The following is a 15,064-nucleotide window of genomic DNA, read 5'->3' as shown; positions in this document are numbered from 1 at the left end:
TACATTGAGCTCATGGAGGAGAGAGCGGGGGGAGCAAATGAATGAATGTGGATGAGAGCCTTGATGTAAGTGGTTGTTGTGGGGGTGCTAGAGACATGATCGAATAGACTTTTAATACGCCTGAGTCTCCTGAACACGGTGCGACAAATTCCAAATCGATCGGAACTTTCTCGGCTGAGCTATAGTCCCTTTTTCAGCACCTACTCCCCATACGCATGCGCAGATTGCCAAAGGAGTCTGAACGGCGCGCAAGTCATGTTGGAATGTTTCATCAGAGGGGGGAAGCTTGTGGTGGGAATGTGAGCGGCTATAGACCACTGCACTTAAATATAAAGTGGACAGGACTAAGATGTATAGATGTATATCTAGGCAAAAAAGGTCATAGATGACTGAAATCAACATTAGTCTACCTGGAGACTCAATGAGGTAATTGTAGATGTCGCCATAAGACACGTCTGGACATTGAGTGGGATAATTTTGCCATTTGGCTGAAACGACACTGGCCACCGAAGCAGGCAATATTTTGCAAATACCGGCACTTGTCAGCAGCTGGCAAGGTACTGATATAGCTAGCCATTTTTTAAGTATCGTAACCTGCGGTTGTTGGTATCGGTGCATTTCTCTACACTGAGCTGAAATGAAACTATTGCACATAAATTAGGTAAATAAATATTAACACATAAATTAACTTATTTACAATTTGACATACAGTAGTGACAACACACATATGAACTATTTACAATACAGGGACAGTGTTTCCCACAGGATTTTCTCGGAATGATTTGGTAGTTTTTTTTCTGCGTCTCCGTAGACCGTGCCACACCACCGTTTTAAAGTCTTGGTGAATTGATTGATTTATATGAGGACCAATGTATTTATAATTTAGCTAGCTCGCCAACGTTACTGTTAGGGATGCACCGATATGAAAATTTGCTACCGATACCGATTGTTCAACTAACACAATCGGCCGATACCGATATTTGTGGCAAATCTTTTTAAAAAAAAATTCTTTTTGTAATTTTTAATTTTTTTTGTAATATATATATTTTTTATGAAACTACTGTATATTTGTGTTACAAATTGTGCTCACCGATATGAACATAGGCCTCTTTACTTACTTAAAAAAAGGAAACATCAAGAAATAGCACTATCTCTCTCCCAGTATGGTCTGCCGGGCTGCAGCTAGATACTAGTTCTCCCAGTATGTTCTACCGCGCTGCAGCTGGATACTATTGTCTCAACCAGAGCTCTCAACCAATGACATTTTGATTGACAGTCGATTCTGCCAATTACGTCACACACCGCTTGCACCCGCCTCGGCTTGCTGTTACCACCAATTGGCAAGCGCATATACATTTTTTACTTCTGCTTTTGTCCGCCATTGATTTTGGCTGGAGGTTTTCTACAACAACAAAGCGCGGCCGATGTTTAGCTTTTAGCTCCGCAGGATGACTAAATGAGGCATAATGATTTTACTGCAATGAATGTTATAATAAAACAAAGCCTTTCTATACATGTGTCTGATTGAAAACTTTAACAGATTGCAGAATGGGTCAAACTCGGGGCTCTATGAGCAAAGGAAGGAACTGAGCTAGTATGAATACTTGCTACGTTCGGGTAAATAATATGCTGATGTTATTGAACGTGTAACACTAACTATATAACGTTAATGCCACAAAACGAAAGTAGTAACTTTGATGCAGTAGCTTGTGTGGGCCGGGGGCGGCGTTGTGCAGGTCGCGATGCGACTGAACTTTTTTTTGCCTTTTGACGCGACACAAATTGATGGATATTTATCGGCTACTGCCATCGGCACATTCGAGCTTATAGGCCGATTGCAGTCAACAAGGCACTTATCGACCGATACCCGACCGATACATCGGTGCACCCCTAGTTACTGTGATTAAAGCAAACTTTAATAAAAAAAATATATATATATAAAAAAAATATCCGGCGGTCCCGTTAGCGGGGTGGGCCGCCAAGGCTATGGTAGGGGAAACACTGGAGCTTCAAAGGGGCTGTTTTAAGATTTGTGCTGTCAATCGATTAAAATATTTAATCTGATTAATCGCATGATTGTCCATAGTTAACCTGTTCCACCTGTGGAATATTTTCTGAAAATCCGCCTAAAATATATACCTAGGTAAATGGAATATTGCTCCACTTCTACAAGGCCCATTATCATATTCTTGGTATCTAGGGATATCTATGGACCTCAGGAAATGTATTCCGTGTCAGAAATATTGTACTAGGCTTGCTTAAATTGTGATGAAACAAAGGAGAATATGAATTATGATTTTTCTTTGCATTTTTGACAGTGAATAACACCATGCTAATAATGACCAAACATTAAAAACTGCCACTGACCTCGTTCAGTACCTTCTTTTTTTTTTTAAACTTTGACCAGTCAGCTGGTTCTTTTCGCGTTTATCGCTTTTTCTGGTCAAGTATGACCGACAGAAACAGGTTGAATGGGGGTATAGATGGGGGGGAAAGACACTCTGAGAAAGTACGGCTTGTCCGGGAGTCGAACTCGCTACCCCAGATCCGTGACGCGCACGGTTGTCCCCAACGCCGAAATAGCGTTCGAGGTACGCGGTGAGCTACTGGAGCTCCCCTCGTTCAGTACCTTCTTGAGATAATGTGTACAAAAAAATCGAAGGAAATTAATAGGGCTGTCTCAGCGCTGTACGCTAAGCTTTTTCACTAGGGGCACACTTGCCCCTAAATGAGAAAATTAGGGGCACAGAATATTTTTTAGGGGCACATTTTTAAATAACAATTTTACCATTATAGTGCAAAAAAATATGTTCCTGCCTCATTTCTGTGGTCCTTTTATTTAACACTTTGATTGCCTAAGGCTAAATTCATGATATACCATAGGTTGCCAGCTCTATTTGTCTATGGAGCAGTTCCCCTTCTTTGCAGGGCTATAACTTTTTAAATTCTATTGCTAAATTGCCATTATTAGGGCCCATTCAATGTCCTATATGTATTGTTCAGGGTGTATGAACGTTAAACTTTTTCATTCACATATTCATACTAAAATATGATCTATGATCATCTCTTTCTGCAGCTTTCTCCAGAACGTGATTTATAGCCCCAAATGCATTATATTGATGATCAAATACAGTTTGATAGCAATCGGCGCGATATAAAAAAATCCAACTGGACTGACTTCTGGAAGTTACTACACGTCATCTGATGTTGACCGGATGGGCGAGGGGGTGTTTATAATTCAGTGGGCAGCGTTATACCATTCATCTAATGTGGGTAAAATGTTCATCATAGCAGTTAGTGTCGAACATGGAAATTTTACACGCTAAAACTCACCCCAGTCTCCGCGGGCCGTTGGGCGATCAGCGTGGGGTAGACAGTTTTCCATTATGGGATGTAAAAATATCCGGTCCATTTCCAGCTTGTATAATAGTATATACGTCCAAATCATGTTGTTTATCGAGTTATTGGCAACGGATCGCTATGTATTGTGACGAGCTAGAGTGCCGGAACCTATACAGAGTGCCCGGAAGTAATATGGATGAACAGCACATCGTCCAAGTAACTTCCTGTTAGGCGACTGCGCCGATCGGCCACCAGATGGCGCTCTTGAACCGCTAGAGGGTTCAGTGGGGCTTTTTGGTGGGTCTCAGGCCAGCGGATGGGAAATATGAATCCGATCACAGATTTTTGAAATATTGATATCAAAGACTAGTTACGGCGTCTTCGGCAACTTGAGCATGGCGGGGAAGGACTCCTAAACTCGTCTTCTGGCAGTTAAAGTGTTAACATTTAAGTGTTTGTTTTCAGGTTTGTATCTTTTATAATGAACCAACAGAGTGTGTAAATCACTAATAGAACAAAAACAACGAACTGTGTGCGTGCGCTTGTGTAGTGCTCCTTGAATGAGATCACTACAACACACACACCATTGCATTCCTTTGTTTCACAATGAAAAGTGCTTTATAAATAAAATGTATTAATTATTATTGTAAATAACTCCATGAAAGGTTTATTTTATGGGTAATTACCTGCTTCATATATGTGATGTTACTGGTTTCAAGGTGTGCCTAAAGTGATCAATGTGTTGGGCCATTTATAGAGATCTATGCCAATTAATGTTTATGTATATCCATGACTTTTTTTTATAAGAATTGAGAGGCCTGCTACGGTATGTGTATGTGACCTTTATTTTGAAAACCGTGTTGCGACGCAACCTTGTTTACGTTTGCGCTTTTGACAGTGAAATGTTCAGTTCAACTTGGCTCGAAGGAAAGACTGTAATCAAAAAGGTTTAATTGACCCGTATGAGGCTCTTACGGTAGGACTTTGATTGTTTATAGAAGAGGAATGTAATACTATGCAAAACGAGAAATAAACAGTGATTTTACCAGCAGTAAGTTGCAAGCCACTTTCATTTCATATACGGGGAACCGTGACAATTATTAGTATTATCTTATTTGCATATTGTCTCATTATTAGATAGGTTGATACTTTATTGATCCCCGGAGGGAAATTTAAGTAGACTGTATTGAAAAACGTCCTAATAGTGGGCTACTCGCCTAACTTTAGAAGTGTGTCCCCGCCAATCATCACTGCCAGATCCGACTTAATTTCACCGGCTATGGTCTTATCATCTCTCCATATCGGACGTGGTTGTCATAAGATGGACTGATATCCGCTCCGTTCTTCTTGCAGAGCTAAATTAGCGGCTTAAACTTATTGAACTGAAGTTCTTCTTTGGCGATGCAATAGCCCACATTCAGTTTTGTTTAGATGGTTCACTAGGAATTATGGGATTTGGTGTTGGATGTATGGACTCTACCAGACGGGGACATGGTATTTAATCGCACGATAGACTACAACTACCAAGTTGAATAGCGTGACCCAGATTCACTTCACACGCAAATATTTTCTTCACACAGGCTATCGCAGTAAATTCATTCATTGCCGACAGATTTTTTCACCACCGCAACATTATGTCTCACTGTACAGCCCTGGTTGTAGACTAATGTTTAACTTTTTTTTTATCCAATTTGTATGGATTAATTTAGGAGTGAAATGCGAATGAAGGGTTGAAATCACTATTTGCAAGGTTGCCCCCAAATATTATTTTCCACTCGCACGGGCCAAATTAAGGGGCAATTTGCGATAATCTCGTCGCAGTGTACAGCCCTGTCTTAAATACTTTGAAGGTTCGAAGCTTCGTTCGATGGGCATGGGATTCGAATATGAAATATATATATATATATATATGATTTCTTCTTTTTTCAAAATTTTTATTTATTTTTTGCTAAATCAACTGCCTCTTAACACTTTGGCTGCCTAAGGTTAAATTCATGATATACCATAGATTGCCAGCGCTATTTGTCTATGGAGAAAGTCCCCTTCTTTGCAGGGCTATAACTTTTTTAATTCTATTGCTACATTGCCATTATTAGGGCCCATTCAAAGTCCTATATGTATTGTTCATTGTGTAGCAACGTTAAACTTTTTCATTCACATATTCATAGTAAAGTATGGTCTAATGTATAAGTGTTTTCATCTCTTTCTGCAGCTTTCTCCAGAACGTGATTTATAGCCCCAAATGCATTATATTGATGATGAAATACAGTTTGATGGCAATCAGCGTGATATAAAAAATTCCAACTAGACTTACTTCTAGAAGTTACTACACGTCATCTGATGTTGACCGGATGGGCGAGGGGGCGTTTATAATTCCGTGGGCAGCGTTATACCAATCATCTAATGTGGGTCAAATGTTGATAATAGCAGTTAGTATCGAAGACGGTAACGTTACACGCTCAAACTCACCCCAGTCTCCTCGCGCCGTTGGGCGATCATCGTAGAGTAGAAATTCTATCATTATGGGATGGCGATTTACCCGGTCCATCTCCAGCTTGTATAATGGTATATACGTCCAAATCATGTTGTTTATCGAGTTATTGGCAATCGATCGCTATGTAGCGTGACGAGCCAGAGTCCCGGGACATGTACAGAGTGGCCGGAAGCAATACGGACGTCTAGCACAACCTCTATGGCACATCCTGTTTAAGCGATTGCGCCGATCGGCCACCAGATGGCGCTCCTGAACCGCCAGAGAGCTCAGTGGGTCCTGCTGGTGGATCTCAGGCCAGCGGAGGGGACATATGAATCCGATCGTAGATTTTTGAAATATTGATATAAGGACGACGTAAAGCGTCCTCCGGCAACTTGAGCATGGCCGGGAATGACGTCTAAAGACTGTTCACGGCACCCAAAGTGTTAACTACAACAAGCAATGCCGTTTGTTATTTAAGATGAGGTCGGACTCGGCACTGACAGATTTGTGTTCATTGTGCTGCTTTTATAAAGCCTCAAATGACAATATTTCATGGAAGCAGTGTTTGTCTTAAGATTTAAAAAGGTTTAAACTTTACAGCACTGACGAAGTTGAACTGACTAAGTGCTGTACAAGTCCCACAACAAAAAAAAGTAAAAATTATACTTTTTGTATTTTTTTTTATTATTTCGAAGCTTCGAATAAAAAAAAATCGAAGTCAGCCCTAGAAATTAATAATGGGAAGATGATTAAACAAGGTTCTGTAGATACAGTACTGAATTCTCCCATCCTGACCAATGCAATTTGAAATATTATTAGAATAGGAGGCTTATAAATTACCTTTTATAGCCAATTCGCACATTTATTTATATACATATTATCTTTCAAATGCCAAAGTTCAATTTGGATTTAGTATCACCAGGCGTGCATAAGAACAGATAATGAAATCTACTGTAATCTACTGTACTTTTTTATTTTCCCCACAGTGCAACCGTTTTGAAACTAATTTCAGATCCAATTGTTCCTACATGTTAACAATAGGGAAGAGAAACTTGAAAGCCTTTCAATATTTGTCAAACGTTACCTTTTGTGGCTTATCCCGAATATTAACAGTTATTGAAATAATTCATACAGAACCTTGAACCCCATAAAATCTTCCAAGAAGTGTAGTTTTAAAAACTTAACGCAGAACGATATCTGTGGAACTCCAATGGTTAAACATTTCCAAAATGGTCGCCCTCTCGGAATAGACTTCACCTAATCGAAAAGTTAAATCTATCTAATGACACTTTTAACCTACGTATTGATGATAATATACATTCTACATGCTGTTGTGACATGTTAGTGATAATACTTGAATACGTTTGAAATTAAAATCGCAACTTTTATACAATAGTCTAAAAAATATTGATTTATGACCAGATGTCATTTCGGGACATTCCCATCGGGTGGAAGAGGTTAACTCACGATTTAAGCGCATTAAAAAATGTATCTACCTTAAACTGATCTTTTTCAAGTTCCAAGTTTTAAGACTCTTATCAACATGAGTCAACAATGCTTGCTTTATGCAGCCATTTAACACAAAAGGATGACCCTCATGCATTGCAAATTGGCATCAAATTCAAAACGGTGATGCACAAAATAACTTAAAAGAAAATAATAATTTAAAACGATGAATAAAGTGTGCATGAAATAATAGGCCAAAGAAAACGTTAGGAACTTGTTACATTCACCCACACAAGGGCTGAGTATTCACCCCTAGGGCTGGGCGATAAAACGATAACGATAACTATTGCGATAAATTATTTCCTCGAAATAAACATGAAACGTGGTCGCAAAGTTTCGATATATCGATTTTCCAAGCTTGGATATAAGCACACGCACTAACAACCAACAATCAGTGAAGGAGATGGCCGACAGCGGAAGGAGACCCGCGCTGCACCTCTGGGAGAGGTAGAACTCAAGTAGTAAACAAGGCTGGCTAGGATAATTAGCTTGCACGGCGCTATTTTAGTTTACGTGCAGAGTGGGTGTGTGGCGTGAATTCTGAGGCCACGATTATAGTAGTGTGGGGTATACAGTGGACGTCGTTGCAATGTATTGGGGCGGAACAGAGTATTTTAGGGTGATATTTAGTACATTGGAAACGAGGCTGGCTAGGATAATTAGCTTGCACGGCGCTATTTTATAGTTTACGTGCAGAGTGGGTGTGGCGTGAATTCTGAGGCCACGGTTATAGTAGTGTGGGGTATGCGGTGGACGTCGTTGCAATGTATTGGGGCGGAACGGAGTATTTTAGGGTGATATTTAGTACATTGGAAACGAGGCTGGCTAGAATAATTAGCTTGCACGGCGCTATTTTATAGTTTACGTGCCGAGTGGGTGTGGCGTGAATTCTGAGGCCACGGTTATAGTAGTGTGGGGTATGCGGTGGACGTCGTTGCAATGTACAATGTACATATTTAGTACATTGTCATGGGATACACCGCTTGCTCTGGCTAACTGCTAACGTGCGCGGACTGATGACGACATCAACTCGAGACATTCGCAGCAGCAAAACAAGTCTATTAATAGCCCGTCCATCGGCGCCGGGCATAAGAAGTTAATTAAACTTGACAGACATTATATCGACGATAATTATCGATATAGAGTTATATGAGAATAATTTTATCGCGATAACGTTTTTGGCCATATCGCCCAGCCCTACTCACCCACCCCCACCCCCCTCTCTCTCTCTCTCTCTCTCACGCACACTCTCCCAGCTCTTTCTCTCTTGCCCCTTCCTCATCTCTCTCACCCCCCCTCTCTATCTATCTCACACACACACACTGAGTCAGAAACAAGCATAGTATCTTTTCTAAAAAGGTAATTGTGAGTTAAAAAAAAATAGTTGCGTTAATAGAATTGTGCGTTAATACCGCGTTAACTTTGACAGCCTTACTTTAGATACATGCAGAACTACAAATACCCACTGGCCTTTGCCACCTAACCCCTCCCCCACCTAACACCTTTTCCAGGTGAGAGGCATTCACTGGTAGGGGGTAGGTACGTGTGCGAAAGTTACCATAGCTCAGTGTATGTATGTGTTCGGCAGACTCGGGTGCATAATAACCTGATCATGATCATGTCTCTACCACAGCCTGAGCTGTGAGTGAATTACACGATGGAGCATTATGGCAGGAGACTTATTTTTACCAAAAAAAGAGTGAGGCGTGGGCGGAAGTGGCAAATACCTGGAAGACTAATGATTTTTTTTAAACAACTATTCTTTACGGCCTGGTACCAAATTATCCACGGCCAGGTACTGGTCTTGCGGAGCGCGTACTGGAGTAGATTATTCTATGCGACTGCCAGCCAGCTTTTATGTGACTGAGAAATACACTTTCAGTGACTGAGAGAAGATCATCTCCCGATTCAGATACAATTTAACACTATTTTCACACTGCCAACAAAGTACTGGGCCCGTTGTCTCGGTCTCAAAACAACCTTACCACGTGTATATATATACGTGGTTGGCCCTCAAGCGTTGGAGCTCACGATTCCTCAGAAAACTCAAATGTTGCACAATTCAGAAATGGGTCTAAATGGCGATATTGAAATTTTTTTGTGCTTTGGAATGTTCTCTATACGTTTCCTTATTTGCTAAACTTAACACTGAGTGCTACGCCCCTTCCGGGAAGTGACTACTTCCGTGCCGCCCATTAAACCAATGTAAACGTAGTTGTAGTTTGTAGAACTAAACCTATATTTTATAGTATCGCTATGGGTCTAATAACGCCGTTGAGTCTCATTGAGCTACTTCTGGTCAACGTGCAAAAAAACTGATTATTTTTTCATCCGTACATTTTCGTTTGATACCGTTTTGAATATGAACATAGTCCGGCCGCTTCTGAGCAATTCCAGGGAAAAGGCACTAACGGCGTTTTTGTGTAATTCAATAAACACATTGTCATTTTTCACCTGATTATCGGATCTTCCTGAATATCAACGCTAGATCATCACTATTATCCTTTGTGGTGCATGCATGCAATGTGGTTTAGACCGGCGCGCACCCCCCCCCCTCCTGCATCCCAACGGCAGAACAGCCAGACACATAAACACGTATAGCTTCAATCGCAGTAGAAATAAATATCAGATCAACGCAAGCTTTCATATATAGTGTCCTTACCTGGTCTCTGAAGTAATGCAAAAAAAAGAATCCAATAATCTCATCGCCATTCCAGTTATCCACAGCGATCGTCCCTCCAACGTTATTGGGCATTGCTCTTCAACGGGCGGGCGGGTTCAGTTGTCCAAGCCATCCCTATAAGCTTGTGTTTAGGACCCGCCCCCACGCCGCAGCACTGTATAGAAAATAAACGAACCCATTTCTAACCGGGTGTATTACTGGCCGAAGGCGTTAGAGGGCGTTATAAGACCGTCTGCCAGCTTAGACACAGAACAGTATGCACAAGGTGTCCCGCTGAATTATGAATGGGTATAGATAATAAAAGAAATACCGTGACAGAAACGTAGATCTACGTGAACGGCACTCAACGATCGGATGACAGAACCGTAGATCTACGTGAACGGCACTCAAAGTGTTAATATGACTTGTAAATATGTTAATTATTGTTAGATTGAGAGTAGAGGAGACGCACCAAAAATTAGCCCAGTACTTTGTTGGCGGTGTGAAAATATGCAGAGAAACATTAATATCTTTGGAACCTTTTCTGTTCAATTGTATCTGAATCGAGATGAGATCTTCTCTCCATCCCATAAAAGCTGGCTGGCAGTGCGCATATAGTAAGGCATCTACTCCAGTACAGCTTGCTCATAACAGAGTATAGAGAGAGGGCTCTATAGCAGAGGTCCCCAACCATCGGATTGTGAACCGCTACCTGGCCGTTGTTGGATACTAAGGTAATCAGCCAATCTCATCTCGTCATCTCCTTCGTGACTCCCTGTTCTGCGTTGCGTTTGTTTTCAATACTTCACATTGGCTGTCACCCACTGTCAACCCCTGTTAGTACATCAGTTAGTCATAAGAAACGACACTGCATCGTGATCTCTTTCCTCATGTTTATTTAAATAAACATAGCCTCTGTACCAGATGTAAACAATTCCGTAATGTCCTCCACCGTCTCTCCTCATTAGTCCAATGGTTCTGGGCCTCATTGTAGCCATGCATGATGTGGCATATTTCCCCTCCCCCACCCGGCGAGGGTGAGGATGGATGAAAGTCTCTGATCAACGCATCTGCTCAATTGTGCGTCGTGTCTCAATCTAAACTTACCCCGGAAGGAACCCATGGCTCATAATGTTCTCCCCATAGCAACAGGGAGAACTCTTCTCGTTACTACGTGACACGCTGCCATGGCAACTGCTCTTCACCTTTAGCACACTAAACGTCCGTTCTATCTATGTCAAACTCTCCCCATAGTTCTCTCTGACCAAACCTGCCTGCTCTCAGTGCTTATCAGTGTTTATGTTAACAAGCTGCCGAACGACCTCGGAGCCATGGGCTCTGCTATTAGTCTGCTGCTAACACACACTGACTGCCGGCTACTTAAGATCTATAGATCCGTCTGAGTAGATGCTGTCACCCACCGATATATACATTATATACACATTGAAAAACATAGATTCCTTCATTCCTCCCTTTGATTCTAAATCAACCGTGGATCATTTGGTACCAGGCCGAAAATGAAAGAATAAAGTTGTTTAAAATTAAATGTATTTTATTTTCATTAGTCTTCCGGGTATTTTATTTGGAAACATTTTCACTTCTGCCAGCGCCTCACTCCCGTGGACAGGCTCACGCTGCTGCCTTGACATAAGTCTCCTGCCATATGTTGCTCCCCTTCACATAATTCACTCACAGCTCGGGTTGTGGTAGAGATCATAATCAGGTTTTTATCCACCCGAGTCTCCCGAACACGTAGCGACAAACCCAGTCGATCAGAGCTTCCTACGCTGAGCTATGGTAACTTTAACGCACCTACCCCCGCCCCTACCAGTGAATGCCTATCACCTGGATAAGGTGTTGGGTGTGGGAGGGGTTGGTTGACAACGGCCAGTGGGTATTTGTAGTTCTGCATGCATCTTAACACATTGACTGCCACGGGTATTAGACGGACCCACTTTATAAGGCCAGCTTATCATAATAAGTAGGGATGCTCGATATTGGCTTTTTTACCGATATACCGATATTGTCCAACTCTTAATTTCCGATACCGATATCAACCGATACCGATATATGCAGGGTTCCCCCCCAAAATAATTTCAGGTAATTAACATTACATATCTCTAGTTGTGGAATTAACACAACATTATGCATACTTTTGACAATAAATAAAATCAGAATTTGTTCTTACTTGCTTCCCTGGGTAAATAAAGGTTATAGAAATGTTATAAAAAAAAAGAGAAATTGAAAACCGATACAGATATTTTCCGATATCACATTTTAATGCCGATATCGGCCGCTAATATCGGTAGGCCGATAATATCGGACATCTCTAATAATAAGGTTTCATTGTGCGTGAGGCTGTTTGTAGAGCTAAATCTATACTTTATATTATTGCTATCTGTCTATTCTCATTGTCAATTGACACTATAAACCGTCCCTTCAAAATGGCTTAAATAAGAAATCAATACGTTCTAGGGGTGGGACGATACATTGATCCAGATCGATATATCGATCTATTATCAATAATCAAATGGGATCGATGAAACGTAAAAAGATCGACGATACTCTTATTTTGAAAATCCCGCGAGTCATATCGGCCAGCGGCCAGTATTGTGAAACTCTGTGTAGACATTACAGCAGAACAGCGCTACAGAGCGTCTATTTTGCGACCCGATATAAGTCTGTGCAGTTTTTTCCCCGCAACGGATCAAATGCATCTAACATGCTTTGCATCGTCGCCATTCCTTTATGCCCACGTCGCGTTAAATATCTAAATGAACGTCACGTTGGCTGCTTAAGCTAACTAAGGGGCTGTCTACACGAGCGCTGGATTTAATGTAACCATGATTGTATGTGCGCAGTTGCACTGTTCGGGCACACACAACCAGGGTTTTGCTACACTGCAACCGCGGTCTTTTAAAACCGGAGTCCAGGGTGACGTTTTGCGCACATCCCGGTTGCAGTGGGTGCGTGTGGGCATAGCAACCGAGGTTATTCCCAGTGTTTAGAGCAGAGCTGTCGCAATTATTTCCCATGTTCAGGGCAGACTGTCGCAAACAATAGCAAGTTAGCAACCGAGCACGGGGTTAGAGTGATTAGAGCAGAGCCAGCTACACCAGTGTTTACAGCAGAGCTGTCCCAAGTAGCGTTATATGAAAATGATTTCAACAATACGTTTAGAAGAGAAGTTTGTTACAGAGTGTTGTGATCGACTGATGTCTGTTGTCACATTCCTGACCCGACCAGAGTAAAACCTGTAGCTGCGGCTAAACTAAACTCATGTGTTGTCAAGTTATTGTTATAAGGAACCCAGTCCAGACTGCATCCCCTTAACAATTGTTTGTATTGAGCCGTATTGTATTGTACCCATTCTGCAATGTGTTAAATAACGTTTGCATCCATTCATTATAATAGTGTTAACGTTACATTATTACGTTAGCATGTAAGCTATATACTATACATAGAGAGTGCCACATTATTACGTTAGCATGTAGCTAACAACACCGGAGATCTTTTTGTGAGACTAAACTATCCGCTCTTGGTGGTAAATTGTGTTGCTGTTGGTTTGTTTCATCAACAAATGAGAGGCAGAACATACAGTGAATGTATCAGTTTGTTTATTGCACTTTCTTTCTTTGCTGAAAAATATATGCGCCGTTGGCTAAATGGCTAACTCAAGGGTATTTAAAGATGGCGTCTTTGTTTTGTTTTTAAGCAGGAAGTGTAGTGAGCTTTCAACCTTTTCTGATTGGTTGAAATGGCCTTCATGTCTGAACAACATCGCCGCCTACTGCTTTGGCATTGTACTACATGTATCGGTTGCTGGTTTTCCAGCCGCCGTGAGGACTGGGCCTAAGCTAAGCAGCTAACCGTGAGAGAACAGGAGAGGGGAAGGAGGAGGGGCGGGGGCAGTCTACCTTTCTGTGGGGGACTGGGGGAGAGGCATTCTGTGTGTGTGTGTTACTGAGGATGGAAAGATAATGTTTATTTAAACATGAATACATAATAAATGTATTCATGAAACATAAAACAATTGTAGGAAGTTTGGGAGAGGAAGGGGTTTTAGCTTGTGTGTTGTGAGTTCCAAAACATTTTACTTCAAGTTTAAAGCTCAATATATAAAAAGTGAATAGGAGGTCTATTTGTATTAAAAACAATAGATTGTTTTTCATTTAAATGTCTGGAAGAGCTAAAAAATAAAAACGTCAATTGATATTTCCGTAGCCTTTTTTGTTGTTGATCTAAATGGGACTGATTATGTTAAATGGGCACATAATATCGCCTCATATCGATCGCAGGCACCTGAATCGAATCGTATCGTGGCAGACTTTGTGATATCGGCAAATATCGTATCGTTGTCCAAAGAATCGATATTGTATCGTATCGTGATGAAACTGGTGATTCCCACCCCTAATACGTCGTGAATATAAGCATTATATGGGATTGGTCTGGTATATTTCCTGCAAAACGAGATACAGGGCGCTAAGCTAATAACGTTAAATCGAATGGCGCTTTGGCCCTACAGAAGCTAGAGCTAAAAATCTAAATGCATATTGTCGGTATCATGGTCCACCATGAATGCATGAAAGGGGGGGGCGGGGGACGTCATTTCCGATTATTGATTACTAGGGATGCCCCGATCGATCGGCCACCGATCGTTATCGGCCGATAATCAGTATAAATATGCTATCGGTGATGATGCTTTATTTTCGTCGATCGTCAAAACCGATCTCACTCGCTGTCGCTGAGTTCTGTCAGACACTGGGTGGTGCGGCGTCTGCTCATCCCTCCAGCCCCTCCCGCACGCATGTAAACACGGGTCTAGTCTAGTGGGACGGGACACGGGAGGACGGCGTCTCCCTGAGCTAACGTTAGCTTAGCTACCGTTACAAAATGACCCAGTCAACTATTCACTTTTAGTTTAATACATGATGAGGCATTGTCTAACCGAACGGTATCTAGCCGGCCAGCTACTGATGGCTCCTGACATCAACAAACGCTCCAGCAAGTCTAGTAGAGACGTGTATGATACCTGTTAGCGCAAGTTAGTTCACTGTTCAAAACGAAATGTCCCTTGA

At 41.6% G+C, this 15,064-nt stretch overlaps 1 protein-coding gene across 2 annotated transcripts in view; it reads left to right on the top strand.

Annotated features, from left to right (window-relative positions):
• Positions 1-15,064, top strand: part of LOC311247337 (uncharacterized protein) — a 58,995-nt gene that overhangs the window by 14,523 nt on the left and 29,408 nt on the right. The window lies entirely within an intron of this gene.

This window comes from Notolepis coatsorum (genome assembly GCF_963971535.1).
Source record: "Notolepis coatsorum genome assembly, chromosome: 20".
Taxonomy (NCBI): domain Eukaryota; kingdom Metazoa; phylum Chordata; class Actinopteri; order Aulopiformes; family Paralepididae; genus Notolepis; species Notolepis coatsorum.
Note: the sequence above shows the minus strand (reverse complement) of the source record. Positions and strands in the feature narration are given on the sequence as shown.